Genomic DNA, 18,555 nt, shown 5'->3' with positions numbered 1-18,555 from the left:
TACAGCTGGAAACCACTTAATTTCTATCCAACATCATTCTAACATTCATTAATTTTACAATATTTCTGTAAGTAATCTTTAAATTTCTTCCAATCTTCTTCCACTGACTCTTCTTCCTGGTCCTGGATTCTGCCAGTCATTTCTGCCAGTTCCATATAGTCTATCACCTTCATCTGCCATTCTTCCAAAGTGGGTAGATCTTGTGTCTAGGACAGTATACTTATGAAACAAACAAACAAATGGTAGCCCTGGCCAGAAGAATTTCCATGCAATACAAATGAGAACTTCTAAAGACCTTCTAAAATTGTTCTTGCAAACAGAAGCCTTGAGGACTGAGATCTCCTGTGAAATGTCTCTCTCCCCCCACCCCACTTCTGCCGACATCTGAGGTAGGGAGCCTGTGACCCCATAGATGTTGTTGGTCTCTAACTCCCATCAGCCTCAGTCAACAACGCCAATGCTCAACGGTGATGAAAGCAGTACTCCAACACATGGAGTCCCACAAGTTCCCCCCTCCCTGGTTTTCTGCACTCTTTAGAATAGGCATCCTACTCCATTGTGCTTCCAAGCAGCTACCCTGCTTCCCATCTTTTGTGATATCAGCCTGTCCTGCACAGACTCCTGAGTTTGCTTTGCCCTCTGGTGATCCTTTCAGTGTTCATCTGTGCTTAGAGGAAAGAAGAAGTCCAACACAAATAAATGAATCAATTCAAGAAGGACACTGACAAACTGGAACGTGTCCAGAGGAGGGCAACCAAAATGGTCCAAGGCCTGGAAACGATGCCTTATGAGGAACGGCTAAGGGAGCTGGGCATGTTTAGCCTGGAGAAGAGGAGGTTAAGGGGTGATATGATAGCCATGTTCAAATATAGAAAAGGATGTCACATAGAGGAGGGAGAAAGGTTGTTTTCTGCTGCTCCAGAGAAGCGGACACGGAGCAATGGAGCCAAACTACAAGAAAGAAGATTCCACCTAAACATTAGGAAGAACTTCCTGACAGTAAGAGCTGTTTGACAGTGGAATTTGCTGCCAAGGAGTGTGGTGGAGTCTCCTTCTTTGGAGGTCTTTAAGCCGAGGCTTGACAACCGTATGTCAGGAGTGCTCTGATGGTGTTTCCTGCTTGGCAGGGGGTTGGACTCGATGGCCCTTGTGGTCTCTTCCAACTCTATGATTCTATGATTCATTCTTAAGACAGGTCTATTCTACATATGCCCAAATCAATTTAGAAATTTCTTTGCACAATTGCATCCTCTGTGGGGGTGGGGGGGGGTGGTTCCAAGGGTTCCACATATATGCAAAAATGGATATTCAGTGGTACATTGGTTTTCGAATGTAATCCGTTCCAGAAGTCCATTCGACTTCCAAAATGTTCGAAAACCAAGGCACAGCTTCCAATTGGCACAGGCGCCCCAGAAACGATAGCCAACTGTCTCATCGGACATTCAGCTTCCAAAAAATGTTTGAAAACCAGAACACGTCCGGGTTTTCAGCGTTCAGGAGCCGATTTGTTCGTCAACAAACCCATTCAAGAACCAAAGTTCCACTGTACTCAAACCCTTGGAACTGTGCCTGCACAAACACCCCAGGGCTTCCAGGGAGGCTCTCATGGGGCCATTCAAGTGAGCTCTCATGGGGCCGTTCAAGTTCCTGCAAGATCTGGAAAGAACTTCCCAGACCCAGCAAGCGGAGACTGCCAAAGGAACTGGAGAGCTTATAGAATATCTATTGAGATTATACAAAAAATTACACATAAAGAAAAAACAAACAAAAACTAACAAACACAAGCTAACAAGAAAGTTGACAAAAAGGCAACCTAGAAAGAAGGAAAAAAAGAAATAGGAAAAAGAAGAAGAAAGAAAGAATTTTTTTTTTAAAAAAAAAGAATAAATCCATTTTTCAGCATCTTTGAGCTCATTTGCTTGTTTCCTTGACCTCCTCACACCTCCCCTTTTGTATTCCCGTTTTCCAAGTCTTTCAGCAAATCCTTACCCTCTTTCATTTATCTTTGCTCTATAACTTAACCTATTATATCTATACATTTTCATCCGTATAACTATCTATATTTACCTATTCTTATTAACCTTATTACCAAAACCACTTCTTTTCAGTCCAACATCATTTTAACATTCATTAATTTTACAGTATTTCTGCAGATAGTCTTTAAATTTCTTCCAATCTTCCTCCACCATTTCTTCTCCCTGGTCTCGGATTTTGCCAGTCATTTCTGCCAATTCCATATAGTCCATCACCTTCATCTGCCATTCTTCCAGAGTGGGTAAATCTTGTGTCTTCCGGAACTGGAGAGCTTAAAAGCTATTTTTGCACCAAGTTTTCTTGACACAAAATGAGATTTAAAGCTCCCCTACTTGCTTGCCTTCAACACGCATAGTTGAAAGCACACAAGTTAAATGCATGCAAGATGCTATCTTACTGTATTTTAAAATACTTGTGATAGTGGGAGACCTCAGAAGTAAGGGGGTTCCATTTAATTCAGCCACTGCTTGACATTCCTATCTGCTGTGGTTTGATGCTACTGTGCATTGGTCAAACTCCACACAAAAAGAATATTGGGGTGTGTGCTTTTGGGGGGTAGTGTTAATTAATGCACACAACAAATGCATGGCAATATTTTGAGTGGGCTGGGGACACAAATGAACTCAGAGCTGCACAAATTACACTTGCACAGATACTCTGCAGCAAATCTGGAAATCAAACGTAGAATTCCTGAAGTATCAATCCCACTTCAGAAATCAGGAACTCCAAATGCTGGAGATCAGTTTGGATGAGAATTTCGGACACAACCCCAGTACTGTTTCACCAAACCACCATTAGGGGACTCTGTTCTTCTTTGGATTGAATGAATGCTGTCATTTAACAGAACATTTCCATTTCTTATTATGATGATCTTGTTGCTTTATATTTTATTAGCCCCTGCAGCAACTGTCTTTACAGTACAAAGCGAACTAGAACGGTTTCCAGGAGGAAACACCTCTGTTTCCCAGGATATAAGATTACTTTAATGGGACACTCCCATACATGTCTATTCAGAAGCAAGTCCCATTGAGCTCCATGAGGCCGACTCTTACAAAACTAGGTATAGGATTCTTTTAAAAACAGAAACCAAGATTATGGGTGGTGAAATATACTCAGAGTCGAGAGTGGATTTCATGCTCTTTATTCAGCTCATAGAGGAGGAATGGAAGTTCCCCCAGAATGTCTGCTTTGTAAACATTATTTACACAATGGGCCCCATGTGATTGGCCAATTCCGGGATTCACCTGTAGGCCAATCAGTTGCAGATTCACTTCCACCTGGAGCTGGATTGGGTGGCTCCTGTGGACCAATCAGACCTGCATTCTGGTCCCTATTGTTCTAGGACCAATCAGACGGCTGCATTCTGGACCCTATTGTTCCAAGACCAATCAGACTACTGCATTCTGGACCCTATTGTTCTAGGACCAATCAGACTGCTGCATTCTGGACCCTATTGTTCTGGGACCAATCAGACTGCTGCATTCTGAATCCTATTGTTCCAGGACCAATCAGACTGCTGCATTCTGAATCCTATTGTTCTAGGACCAATCAGACTGCTGCATTTTGTTTTTTTGTTTTTTTTTGTTTTTTTTTAATTTATTTATACAATTTTCAAATATAACAATAAAAGAAAAACATTCCATTTGAATTATACATCCAATTCTAATCTTTCCACTTTCAGACTTCCTTCAGTCTATCTGGAAATTTTCATGTTTTCACAGTTATTCACATTTCTTGCATCTGTATTTTTTTAAACCAAATTAATCTTAGCAATTATTATAAAACAATATTTCTTTCCATTACAGTGGTGCCCCGCAAGACGAATGCCTCGCAAGACGGAAAACTCGCTAGACGAAAGAGTTTTCCGTTTTGGAGGTGCTTCGCAAAACAAATCTCCTATGGGCTTGCTTCGCAAGACGACAATGTCTTGCGAGTTCCTGCAGGGTTTTTTCCTCCCCCCCACTTTTTCTAAGCCGCTAAGCCGCTTATCAGCTGATCCGGTAAGCTGATAAGCCGCTAAAAGCCGCTAATAGTGCTAATAGCGCTAATCCGCTAATCCGTCAATGGGCTTGCTTCGCAAGACGAAAAAACCGCAAGACGAAGAGAATCACAGAACGGATTCTTTTCGTCTTGCGAGGCACCACTGTATTATCACAGAGCTTCTTGAAAACCTACAAACGTTAATTGACCTCCACATATATTTTTAATATACTATGTAAATTTATTCCAGTCCTCGGTAAATCTCTTGCTTGCTTTCACTTCGCGATCCGCCGGAAGTCCTCCAGACTGCTGCATTTTGGATCCTATTCAACTCAGTACATAACAGGTGGACTCCATGAGGTTCTACATTTTGCTTATACATATATATAGGGACATGCCCCCCCCCAAAAAAAACCCTGGAAAATAATAAATGGTAGGTTTTTGATTATTTGGAGTATTGAGGGGAAGACTGGAGGCCAGTTGAGGCTAAGCTTCCTTTCCAAGCCAGGGCCACACCTGGGATATACGCATTAGCATGACAAAAAGTTTTGATGGCCCATCTAGGGGGAATTTTGGACCTGGGTAGACAGAGGTTGCCAAGCTGGTGGGGTGTATGTGAGGGGTTACAGGAAAAGAGTGTTTTTAGCAAGGTGTGCTGGGAAGAAGGAGAGAACAAATAAACTTTCAGCACCCAGGCTTCTAAGAGACATAAAAAAGGTGGTTATTCCAATTAACATCTTTTGGGGGCAGCCAGATGGTGAGATCAAGTATCATATACAGTGGTACCTCGGGTTAAGTACTTAATTCATTCTGGAGGTCCATTCTTAACCTGAAACTGTTCTTAACCTGAAGCACCACTTTAGCTAATGGGGCCTCCTGCTGCTGCCACGCCGCCGGAGCACGATTTCTGTTCTCATCCTGAAGCAAAGTTCTTAACCTGAAGCAATACTTCTGGGTTAGCGGAGTCTGTAACCTGAGGCATATGTAACCTGAAGCATATGTAACCCGAGGTACCACTGTACATACACAGAGCAGAAGAAGCAAGAGATCACCCAAGAATTCTCTGGAAAACTGTACACATTTTCACAATGGTGCTGTAATGATCCATCTTCATGAAATACTTCAGACACTTAACTGCAAAATTAGCCAAGTTTTTTTCTCCACTTCTGATGGCAATGGGTATATTTCAGTCACATTTTGGTATCACGTTATGCATTTTCTGTACCCGTTAACCTGCTGCCTGCAGGGCAATCTGTAAAAATTAACTGCCTCCTTCCGTGTTTAGGAGCAATAAAAGAAATTTTGGAAATCATGTCATTAACTGGAATCCAACAGAGCTTTTCTTGTGTTCTTATGGAAGGGAAAGAAGAAGAGGAAGAAGAGTTTGGATTTGATATCCCGCCTTTCACTCCCTTTAAGGAGTCTCAAAGCGGCTAACATTCTCCTTTCCCTTCCTTCCCCACAACAAACACTCTGTGAGGTGAGTGGGGCTGAGAGACTTCACAGAAGTGTGACTGGCCCAAGGTCACCCAGCAGCTGCATGTGGAGGAGTGGAGACACGAACCCGGTTTCCCAGATTACGTGACTACCGCTCTTAACCACTACACCACACTGGCTGGAAAGATGGAAAGACTGCATTTATTCTGGACTCTCTCTCCCCCCCCCCATTTTTTAAATATTATATCACCTCTTCCTTTGGAAAGATGTATTTTAAAAATAAATATATAATTAAAAATAAAGCCAGGAATTTTAGCAGGTGAAGCTTGACATTTAGTGGTGCAGGTGCAGAGAATAAGATGCACCTGCCTAAAGGTATATGAGTTATCCCTTCCGTAGCAAATCAGCTCATCTTCTTCCTATTGCCCACCTGCACTCCTCCTCCTGCTTTTCAGCACACCTTAGAAAAGCAGAGGTTGGAGCCTGTTACGGAAATTACAGGGTGGGGGGGGCACATCTTTAAAGTTAAATATTACAAATATTATGCCTGAATGTATCCTTTCAACTTGACAGCTCAGGGAAGTTACCTAGCTTAAAAAATAATATAAAATCATCTCCTTTCCCAGTTTCCTCCATTCCAAAGCTATTTTCCCCTTGAAAAAGGACTCCAGGAAGTTCCAGAGGTGACAATTGCTGGGCTCATTGTTAGCCAAAGGAAGCCAAATCTCATCACCTGAAAGGAACAAAAAAAAAGTCAAAATGTTTATTCGGCTTTACGCCCATCATAAAGCACAACACACAAAACAAATCAAATAAAACAGCGGTCTCGTACAAGCCACAAGTAATATAACACAATTCACAGCTCACAAGGACAAATATTGGCAAATCAAAACAGAAATTTAAGATTAAAGTTAAAAATTTAGGTACTACGCTAAAATCAATATCTGATGTCAATATCAAAAATTCTTATAACTATCAATAATCAGCTAACATTCCATTCCGTCTCTTGTACGAGAGGACGGCTGTTAGGAATTTAGCAACCTGTAGAGTAATATAAGGATCTACATCTTGAGCTGAAAGGAACTTCTATTGTACTTTTGGGTGGTGGGTACTTAAGACATATTTGTCTATGCTAATCTTATACCTGAGTCTTGCCCTATCATGTCTGCTTATGCTAATCTTCTACAAAGGACTTGTCTGGACATGTTTGCTAAGGTTAACTCCTCCCCTTTTGTGACATGTCAGTGATGTAGCAATGATGCTGTACGAACTGTATTCTGGGATATGGTGGGAAAGTTTTAAAAGTCCTTGTCACCCCATCCTCGGGGTTCAAATTTGCTCTTTGAATCTATTGCGCAATAAACTTTGGTCTACAGCTATTTGCTCCGGTTGGCTGGACTCCTTAATTATTCCGCAGGGACCCACAGGCTGCGCCCGACAAGCTGGGTGACTGAGCAGCCTCACACCTAGATTTTTCCATAACAGAGCCCCACATGTTTTATGTATGTTTGACTAGTGAGCAGGGATCTCTGCCCACTGGAAACAGATCTGTTAATGAGAATTCACACAGGGGAGTCACTGTGGATGGAGAAAGGTTAACTAAGGCAGCAAATCCTATGCACACTTAACTGAGAGTAAGCCCTACTGAACACACTTACTTCTGAGTAAACATGCATATAGAATCTGGCTGGAAAGGCTGTAATCCAAGTGTGGGAAACATTTGGCCCTCCAGATGTTGCTGAAATTCAGCTCCCATCAGCTTTGGCCATTGACTATTCTTGCTGGGTTTGCTGGGAATAGTAGTTCATCAACATCTGGATGGCCACAGGTTCCCCTAAGCCTTCTGTGATCCAACACAGAGTAAGGTAAAGGTAAAGGGACCCCTGACCTTTAGGTCCCGTCATGCTCTGGGGTTGCAGTGCTCATCTTGCTTTATTGGTTGAGGGAGCCGGGTCATGTGGTCAGCATGACTAAGCCGCTTCTGGCGAACCAGAGCAGCGCACGGAAACACTGTTTACCTTCCCGCAAGAGCGGTACCTATTTATCTACTTGCACTTTGACGTGCTTTCGAACTGCTAGGTTGGCAGGAGCAGGGACCGAGCAACGGGAGCTCACCCCTTCGCAGGGATTCGAACCGCCGACCTTCTGATCGGCAAGTCCTAGGCTCTGTGGTTTAACCCACAGCACCACCCGTGTCCTTACACAAGTAGAGCATCCTTAACCCTGAAAGGCTACTCAGAAACCAACTCATTGAGTTCAACGGGTTTGTACAGAAGTGCAGCCTAAACCACAGATTTTAGGGGTTGAGCTGCAGAAAATAAAGGCATTTTTTAAAATGCATATTTGCCAGGGGAGCCCTATTAAATTCAGCGGCACTTGCTTAAAACAGTGTTTGGCTTAATGCAAAGCTTAGGACTGTTTTGTAAGCAGGGGAGAGTGGCAGGTTTTTAAAAAGAAGCAAACCTCTGGGCAGTGATCCTCTCGCTGAAAGGAGAAAGCTCAACCTAGGGATCTGCAGCCCCCGTCGCCTCTCTTGGCCTCAGAAGTGGGCCAGCCCCACTTGTTATTCACCTGGACATAGAATCATAGAACTGTAAAGTTGGAAGCGATCCGAAGAGTCATCTAGTTATCTCCTGCTTGGACTACTGCAATGTGTTCCATGTGGGGCTACCTTTGAAGGTGACCTGGAAACTACAACTAATTCAGAATGCAGCAGCTAGACTGGTGACTGGGAGCAGCCGCCAAGACCACATAACACCGTTCTTGAAAGACCTACATTGGCTCCCAGTCCGTTTCCGAGCACAATTCAAAGTGTTGGTGCTGACCTTTAAAGCCCTAAACGGCCTCGGTCCAGTATACCTGAAGGAGTGTCTCCACCCCCATCGTTCTGCCCGGACACTGAGGTCCAGCTCCGAGGGCCTTCTGGGGTTCCCTCACTGTGAGAAGCCAAGTTACAGGGAACCAGGCAGAGGGCCTTCTCGGTAGTGGCACCCTCTGTGGAACGCCCTCCCACCAGATGTCAAAGAGAACAACAACTACCAGACTTTTAGAAGACATCTGAAGGCAGCCGTGTTTAGGGAAGCTTTTAATGTTTGATGTATTGTAGCACCCTGCTTGTGGTTAACGCTTAGCTGGAATGAAATATTCAACGCAGCAATAGAGAATTTAAAATAATTATTTATTTGTCAGACAAATAAATGAGAGGCACAGTGGTATATGGTTACCAAGCTCTGGCCTGGCCTCCTGCCATTATGGCCAGCACTTATATTCCCTTAATCCAGCCCCCTTTGCTCCTCCTTGGGCTGCCTCTGTCCAATCAGCCTGGTTGGATTTCCTATTGGCTGATTGCTATAACCAATCACAAAAAGATACACCCATATCCTTCTGTCCTTATAAGGAACACAAACAGCTATATATTGTTACATCTATAAATGACAAATAAGTAGTAATATATCTTACATGTGTCTCAACAAGGAATCTTAATTACCAGCTCACCTCTTGCCCTCCCTGCCCTATTGCCTTCTAAAACAAATGGTTAATCTTAAATTTTTATCTTAAACATATGTCAAGGATCTTGAGTTTCACATCAACATTGAAAGATATCCTTCATTTGAAGGTTTCTAAACAAATGTCTGGCAGCTAATATATCAGGACAGCATTTGATGGCGTCTTCTTGTCTGGCAAGAGGCTGGACTGGTGGCTGACTTAATTTCAAGATAAATACAACTCTTCTAGCATTTGTTAAATCCTTTGCATAATTACATTTAAGCCAACATATTTAATACACAACACAGATAGCCTCTTAAAAGGAATAAGGCCTTTTTAAAGTAGAGAGAGAAAGAAAGAAAAGGACTCAGTTTAAAACAGTTTCAAAAGAAGGCTCTTCAGTTCACATCCCCCCCCTTCAGCAAGCTGCTTTTCCCATTATCTGTTTAAGGAAGAAACAGCTTTAAAAAGACTTCCCAGCTAGATGCTTTAAAAAGACTTCCCAGCTAGATGCTTTAAAAAGACTTCCCAGCTAGATGTTTTTTCTCCCATTTACCTCTGGCCTTAGAAAATACAGCTCAAGGTTTTAAGAGAGGCCCATGGTATCATTTTACTATTTGCCCATTCCTAATTATATTTATCTCTGCCTTTGTTATCTTCTGTAACATGTAGGGTCAATGTCCTGCTTTTAGTCTGTAATTTCAGCTTTTATGACTTTGAGAATTGTTTTCTGCTATCAATCAAAAAGGGGCCCCTTGTCTTAGGAGAATGGCCAAGGTTTTCTCTGCCTGGCATTGAAACATTTGAAAATCTTTTAGGCTCTCTCTAATATACAAGTCCTGATCAAACATTAATAAAATGCAGGCTTATGCCTGATGCCTCATTCCCCCCTTTCAAGCTCAAGGACCTTCGTCCCAAGTGTCCTTGATAGCTTGACCTTCATCATATTCCTGAGGTAAAGCTCTGTATAGGGCCATGATATGAGGTAGAGTTTCATTTGAAACCATCTTGCTAATTGTACTTCTAAAACATGAAATGATACATGGCATCATACATAAAACCATTACCACTACTGTCAAGAAAAACAAGCAAGACAATAGTATCCCTTTGAGTCCTGTGACATTAGGTAACCAATTGGTGAGCCATCCCATATCCCATCCTTCCCATGTTTGTACTGGGACATGTGCTATATTCTCCATTTTTGTGGCCAACACACGGATTGCCTCACCATTATCTGAAATGTTAAAGCAACAGGCATTCCCTGTCAAGTTCAAGACTCCACATAGGCCTCCCTGCTTGGCAAGTACATAATCCATTCCCATTTTCAGCTGCAAAATGGCGGCTCTACTTTCATCCAATTGTTGTGCAATAAGTCTCAAACTCCGGGCCGTTGCATTGGTTACAAGTTCCACTACTGCTTGCAATCGAATTATTCTGTTTAGATTATAAATAGGATCCCGTGCCCCTTGTATGAGCTCACCAGGATTCCAGGAGGCAGGATCATAATAGGCTATAATGCGCTCTGGTGGCCAATCATCAGTACCGCTCCAACTTTGGGTACTTCCTCCTGCTATATGAGAAATATCAGCGTTTCTTCGTGTACGCTTGGGCAAATTAGTAGGCATAATCCACATTGGTGGTAATACCCATCCCAGGAAACAAGTCCCACTCCATTTGGAGGGGAGTTTCTTGTATGCCCATTCTCCACATATCCACCACAACCATCGTGTCTGAGGTCTTTGGTACGTGGAGTACAGAAGGCGAAATAGCAAAAGAGGTAGAGAGTTCACAGTGCAGTATGTTAGATTGCCTTTTTCTGTCACAGTTATGTTCCATACCACTTTCCATGCATGAATAAAAGGAGGTGCACAGGGCAAGGCATCCCGAGTTCGATAGGTAGTATCGTGTGCCCAGGTATTCTTAATATTATCCCAAGTATAGTGACAATGAGAAGAGCCTATCATGGTAGAATCAGCTGCATCTGATGATTTATGTACACAGAATTCCCCTTGTACAGGTATAACTCGTAATGGTTTAGTTGAGTTCCATCCGGGGAAATTCTGTACTTCTGTTTGGTGTGGTATTTCGCTTACCATACCAATGGCATCTAATGGTATCGGTAATAAGGGCATACCTCCCTCTGAATCATCTGGCCCAAGAGAGCAAACAAGGCAATTGGTCCTATTTGCAACATTGGCTACCATTTCAGCTAAACCTACCCACATATTGTGGTCATGGTGGAATCCATATTTAGTCAATTTGGCCAGATTCAAGGACCCTTCCCCTTCCCAAGGGATCAGGATTAATAATAGAATCATGTTGATGTCTAGCATATGCATTCCTTCCACAAAAGATTACCTTATAGTGATAGCAAATAAATATTAGTCCCAATATAATTCCCCCAGTGACAGAAATGGGGAACCACCAAGACCAAAACATATATCCCGAGGATCCCCAATGAGTAATATCTCTGATAATTGTTCCACAAGGGGGTGGGCAGTCAATTAATTGTATAAGAGAATCTTTCCTTTCACAATCGCTGGTTCAGATGCTCCTCAAGCTTCAGGCGTGCGCAGGTCAGCCAGCTTCCAGGTTGTGGCTGCAGCAGGCCGGTCGTCTAATGTTGCCCGTGACCTAGCCCGTTCCCGGTAGGGCTAGATACAGGGGTTTTTGGAGAGAGTCAGTTTAAGAGGATTAGAGGGGTCACCTTTGCACGTCCAACTGCCTTCGGACTTCTTCAAACGGGAGTGATGAATCCAGGGGGTCACCTCAGCTACCTTCACCGCTGTTGGAGTAGAGAGCAAGACGGTGTAAGGTCCACGCCACTTAGGTGCAAGTGGATCACGTTTCCACTCTTTCACCCATACGCTATCGCCAGCCTGGAACTGATGAATCGGCTCGGCAATGCTGCACGGCGTGCGCTCGAGGACCCACCTGTTAAGAGAAACAAAAACACGGGAGAGAGATTGCACTTGTCCCTGTGTCACATGGTCTCCTATTTGTTTAAGATCAGCTGGAATATCCTGAACAAAGGAGGGCGGTCTCCCATACAGGAGCTCAAAAGGTGACAACTTAAGTCTTTTTGTGGGTGCACACCGAACACGAAACAGTGTTATGGGTAACACATCTACCCATCCCAATCCCGTTTCCTGGGTTAATTTTGCCAATTGGGTTTTCAGAGTCCGATTCATTCTTTCAGTTTTCCCTGAACTCTGAGGCCTATAGGCTGCATGCAGTCTCCATTTCACTTGTAGGACTCGACATACTTCTTGTACTACTTGATCAATGAACGCTGGCCCATTGTCACTTCCAATGCATCTAGGTAATCCAAACCTCGGGATCAATTCAGTGAGGAGTCTCTTAGTTACCTCTCGTGCCTTTTCAGTTCGGGTGGGAAAAGCTTCAACCCATCCGGTAAGAGTATCTACAAACACAAGGAGATACTTGAATCCCTTAGAAGGGACCAGCTCTGTGAAGTCCACAATTAGGCTTTCCATGGGGACATATCCCACATGTTGGATTCCAGGAGGTTGTACCGGTCCCTGCCTGGGATTGTTTTTAGCACAAAGAACACATTTCTGTGAAATGCAAGTTGCTAATTGTGATAGGTTAATAATATACAACTTCCGACTGAGACTTTCTCTGGTTGCAGTACCGCCAAGGTGAGTAGATTCATGATAATTTCTTACAATTGTGCCTGCTAGATGATGAGGTACATAAATCCTATTGTCTGGCAGGATCATCCAACCGTCCTTCACAACTGCTCCTTCCTGTTCAGCCCACTTCCTCTCTTCTGGGGTATAGTGAGGTTTAACTTCTTCTGGAGCTACCTCTGGTATGAGGGCTGCTATAAATCCTCCCACAGGCTTTTGGGCTGCCTCTCGGGCTGCTTTGTCAGCAGCATGATTTCCTCTGGTTATTGGATCCCTTCCTCGTCCATGACCTTTGCAGTGCATTACAGCAATCTGTTCTGGAGCCCATACTGCTTCTAACAGGATTTCTACTTCAGGTCCATATTTCAAGGCCTTCCCGTGGGCTCCTATTAGACCTCTTTCTTTCCATAGAGCACCATGTGCATGCAGGGTTAAGAAGGCATATTTAGAATCAGTATAGATGTTTGCCTTACATCCGGCTGCCAATTGCAGAGCTCTAGTTAAACCTATAAGTTCAGCTTTTTGTGCTGAGGTGCCAGCAGGCAAAGCTTCAGCTTCCACAACTTCCTCATTGGTGACCACAGCATATCCTGCTCGTCTGGCACCTTCATGCAGGTAACTGCTACCATCAGTATAATATACAACATCTGGATTTTTCAATGGTTCATCTTTCAGATCGGGTCTACTGGAATAAACTTCATCCATTATTTGGAGACAATCATGTGATTCTTCATCATCTACCTCTGGTAGGGGCAGCAAAGTCGCTGGATTGAGCATATTCACTACTCGTAGATGAATCCTGGGATTTTCACACAATAGGCCTTGGTACCTAGCCATCCTTGGGTTCGTTAGCCAATAACTACCCTTATATTCCATGAGTGTCAGAACAGCATGAGGTACATTCACATACATCGTCTGGCCGAAGGTAAATTTATCAGCTTCTTTGACAAGGCTTGCAGTGGCCGCTACTGCCCTTAGGCATGGAGGCCATCCTTTTGCTACTGAGTCCAATTGTTTTGACAAATAAGCTACTGGACGGTTCCAACTTCCTAATCTCTGGGTCAGGACTGCCGCTGCAATCCCATTCTGTTCATGTACATACAGCTGAAAGGGTTTTTCCGAATTAGGCAGTCCAAGGGCTGGGGCCTCCATAAGTCGTTGTTTGATAACTAAAAAGGCTTGTTGCTGCTCAGGTCCCCATACAAATGGGTCCTTTTCTGCACCTCGAGTGCTTTCATGTAAGGGTTTGGCCAGACTGCTGAAATCAGGTATCCATAGTCTACAAAACCCTGCTGTTCCCAGGAATCCTCTGAGTTGTTTCCTTGTGGTAGGTTCCTTGATAAGGCAAATAGCTTCTTTCCTCTCTGGCCTCAATGCTCGTTGTTGGTGTGAGATGTCAAAGCCCAAATATTTGACCTTTTCTAAACATAACTGTGCCTTTTTCTGGGAAACTCGGTAGCCAGCTTGCCAGAGCAAGTGGAGCAGTTCCTCTGTACCTTCTTTACAGGTATCAAAATCCTTTGCTGCTAGTATAAGGTCATCTACATATTGCAGAACCACCTTTTCTCCAGGTATTGAGGGGTAACTTGTTAGATCCTTCGCCAAGGCAGTGCCAAATAAAGTTGGGGAATTTTTGAATCCCTGGGGCAATCTCGTCCAAGTTAGCTGGCCTTTTGTTCCTGTTAAAGGGTCTTCCCACTGGAAGGCAAATATAGGTTGGCTCTGTGGTGCCAGCCGGCAACAGAAGAATGCATCTTTCAAGTCCAATACAGTAAAAAATGTTGCTTCTGGTGGGATCAAACTCAGCAGGGTGTATGGGTTTGGTACATTTGGGTGCAAGGTCTCGATAGCCTGGTTTACGAGCCTCAAGTCCTGCACTGGCCTGTATTCATCTGTCCCAGGTTTTCGAACAGGCAAAAGGGGTGTGTTCCATTCTGATTGGCAGGGCTTAAGCAGACCATATTTTAATAGGCGGTCCAAATGTTTCTGGATGCCCTCTGCTGCTCGCCGGGGTAAAGGATATTGCTTTACAGATACAGGGGTAGCCATAGGTTTTAAGGTTACTACAATTGGAGCTATATTCTTGGCCATTCCTGGTGGGCTATTTTCGGCCCATACTCCTGGTGGCACCTGTAGAGTTCGGAGGAGCTTGTTTAACTCTGTATCCAATGTAGGTTGGACTTGCAGGGCTGACATTAGGCGCCATGATTGTTCCTTAGGTACTGAGAGGGAAATTATTCCTGCTGCCTTTGATGGCAGTTTCATTTCTGGACCTCGAGGAGTGAAGGTGATTTGGGCCTGCAATTTGGACAGCATATCTCTACCTAAGAGAGGTATTGGACACTCAGGTATATACAAAAACTGATGGGTTAAACGATGTCCCCCAATCTGGCATTCCAAAGGTTGGAGGAAAGACCTCTTAGCTGACTGACCAGTGGCACTTTTAATGACTACACTTTTGGATGCCTTTTTCTGCAATAGTTCTGGGAGTACTGAGTATTCAGCCCCAGTATCAATCATAAAGTCTATTAAATGGCTTCCTAATTGGATCATGACCGTGGGCTCCTGGAAGCCTAACTTTATGGAGTCCGGTCTTTCCTAGTCTTGGGTAAAATCCTCCTCTGCCAGTCCAATGACATTGTCCCTACTCCGTCCTTGTCCAGGTCTCTGATATCTTCCATCTCGAATCATTCCCCGTCCCCGTCCCTGGTTTCTTGGGCCGGAGCCTGGGCCTGGGCCTGGGCCTGGGCCTGGGCGTACTTCTTCCAACCTCAGGGGTTCAGGACACTCCCGCTTCCAATGACCCTCCTTCTTGCAATTTGCACATTGATTCCTTCCCAGTGGTGGATTCCTTCCCCGCCCTCTTCCTCCATTTAAGGGGCGGTAGTCTTGCTTTACTGCTGTGGCTAGCATTACCATCTTTTCCTTCTGCCACTTCTTCTTCTCTTGTTTCTCAGCCTCATCCCTATTCCGATAAACTCGGCGTGCAATGGCCATAATTTGGCTCATCAGCATCCCTTCCCATCCTTCTGATTTCTGAATTTTCTTACGAATGTCAGAAGCGCACTGGGCCACAAATGTAGCAGTAATCATTCTGCTGTTTTCAGGGGCTTCAGGGTCAAAAGGAGTCCATATACGATAGGCTTCTTGCAGCCTCTCTAAAAAGTCTCCTGGACTCTCATTTGGTTTCTGTTCTACTTCTGAGACTTTAGACATATTAGTGGGCTTCTGGCATGCCCTGCGGATACCTTGCACAAGCGTCTGGCGGTAGGTGGTAAGTCTGGCCAGGTGAATTACATTGTTTGGATCCCAATTAGGATCTTCCAAGGGAAAGTTGTCTTGGAGATGACGGTCAATATTAAAAATATTTCCCACTCTGGCCTGCTCACGCAAATATATCTGTGCCTTTTCAATTATGTCTCTCCTTTCCTCAGTGGTGAACAGAGTATTCAGGAGCTGGCGGCAATCTGTCCAAGTAGGACTATGAGTATTTATTATTGAAGTCACCAAGTCCATCATAGCCTGAGGTTTTTCTGCGAAAGATGGGGTGTGTGTTTTCCAATTCATCAGATCTGTAGTCGTGAATGGAATATATTGCAGGGTCGAAGTTCGAGGTGGCCTTGGTCCAGGTAGCCCGTTAACCAGCACAGGCTCCTCAAGTGCATCAAATACTCTTCTGAGAGGGGCTACTACGTGATCTTTCTCTTCGCTTTGCTCTAGGGGCCTCAAATCATAGGGGATGGTATTTGTCCCAAGGCGTTCTTTTAGCAGCTTTATACGCCTGGCTGTATTGCTTGCTGACCGATTAAGGTCTCCCTGTAACTTCTGTAATAATTCTCTAGGACTTGGATGTACAGGAGTTTGGGGTAGGCAATCAGTTGTTTCACTAAAAGAGACTGTAGATGGAGTTCTACTGGGACTCACAGATGGAATAACCACTTCTGCTTGGGCTTTATTATAGGCCTCCAATGCCTCCTGAAGATATTTATCATAATCTATCAAGGAATCAAGTTCTGTGACTCCAGCCCCATTATTCATTCCACTTTCTTGCCTTGGGGTTACAACTGGTGGAGTGTTTGGATTAGGCTCCCTTCGATGTGGAGCATAGGGTGGAGGTGGAAGCAGCTCTTCCTCTGGTCCCTCAAAAATGGGTTTGAGTTTATTTGGCAAGATTCCTTTCCTGGCTTCGGCTTTTACAGCCAATAATTTGCATCGTTGGACTTTGCATTCCCTTATCCATGGAGGATTTTTATTTAATGTGCTCAGCCAGGAATCTATATATGAAAATTGTTCTGGGCACCCTCCAATTTCTTTGGCGATGTTAGACCAAAGTTTGCTTACTAAATTTATATCAAAAGTTCCCTGAGATGGCCATCCAGTATTTTGCTTTGGCCACTCTAATTCACATAACGTTCTCAGGCGCTCTGGCGTCATTTTGACTCCATACGCCCCTGAGAAGGCTTTCTTAAAATTATTTAACATACATTCAAGAGGTGTATTTTCCCCTTTTGAACCCCCAACTCCCATTGTATGGCCCTGTGAAGTATCCACTCAGTCACTCACACACACGCTTCGTGGGGTTTCTTGCCCAGATGGAGTCGCCTCACTGGGAACCGAAGTACTACCCACTCCACACTCAGGTCAGCTACAGATTGCTCTGTACTTTCTCACACATACAATGCGCTGGATACTTCACCACACACTACCTCCCAACTTCCCCTTTTCCCCCACCAGACCACCATCTGATATACCCAACCACCTAGCGTACTCAGTTCCCACTTACTGAGACGCAGAAGTTTGATCAAGACTTCTCTTCCTCCCAATTAATTGGAGGGCCAAAAATCCCTTTGTGCACTTACCCCTGGTTGGTTCCGTTTCCCCCCGGTCCGTCGCCGCCAGTGAGCAGGGTATCAGACAGACGAGACTTCTGCGTTCCCCCTGGAAAAATTTACCAGTGCGCGCTTGGGTAAGCAGTTTAGAGATCCTCTCTCTTGTACCCTGCTCAGTAGAGCGAAGGGGCTGCGTTCCAGCAGACCACTTATCCGAGTCACAGGGCACCATAAAATGTAGCACCCTGCTTGTGGTTAACGCTTAGCTGGAATGAAATATTCAACGCAGCAATAGAGAATTTAAAATAATTATTTATTTGTCAGACAAATAAATGAGAGGCACAGTGGTATATGGTTACCAAGCTCTGGCCTGGCCTCCTGCCATTATGGCCAGCACTTATATTCCCTTAATCCAGCCCCCTTTGCTCCTCCTTGGGCTGCCTCTGTCCAATCAGCCTGGTTGGATTTCCTATTGGCTGATTGCTATAACCAATCACAAAAAGATACACCCATATCCTTCTGTCCTTATAAGGAACACAAACAGCTATATATTGTTACATCTATAAATGACAAATAAGTAGTAATATATCTTACATGTGTCTCAACAAGGAATCTTAATTACCAGCTCACCTCTTGCCCTCCCTGCCCTATTGCCTTCTAAAACAAATGGTTAATCTTAAATTTTTATCTTAAACATATGTCAAGGATCTTGAGTTTCACATCAACATTGAAAGATATCCTTCATTTGAAGGTTTCTAAACAAATGTCTGGCAGCTAATATATCAGGACAGCATTTGATGGCGTCTTCTTGTCTGGCAAGAGGCTGGACTGGTGGCTGACTTAATTTCAAGATAAATACAACTCTTCTAGCATTTGTTAAATCCTTTGCATAATTACATTTAAGCCAACATATTTAATACACAACACAGATAGCCTCTTAAAAGGAATAAGGCCTTTTTAAAGTAGAGAGAGAAAGAAAGAAAAGGACTCAGTTTAAAACAGTTTCAAAAGAAGGCTCTTCAGTTCACATCCCCCCCCTTCAGCAAGCTGCTTTTCCCATTATCTGTTTAAGGAAGAAACAGCTTTAAAAAGACTTCCCAGCTAGATGCTTTAAAAAGACTTCCCAGCTAGATGCT

At 43.9% G+C, this 18,555-nt stretch overlaps 1 protein-coding gene across 1 annotated transcript in view; it reads right to left on the bottom strand.

Moving 5' to 3' along the window:
- LOC310698115 (keratin, type II cytoskeletal 75-like) overlaps positions 1-18,555 on the bottom strand; it is a 39,062-nt gene that overhangs the window by 18,682 nt on the left and 1,825 nt on the right. The window lies entirely within an intron of this gene.

Source organism: Podarcis liolepis, assembly GCF_965112155.1.
Source record: "Podarcis liolepis genome assembly, chromosome: 2".
Classification (NCBI taxonomy): Eukaryota; Metazoa; Chordata; class Lepidosauria; order Squamata; family Lacertidae; genus Podarcis; species Podarcis liolepis.
Note: the sequence above shows the minus strand (reverse complement) of the source record. Positions and strands in the feature narration are given on the sequence as shown.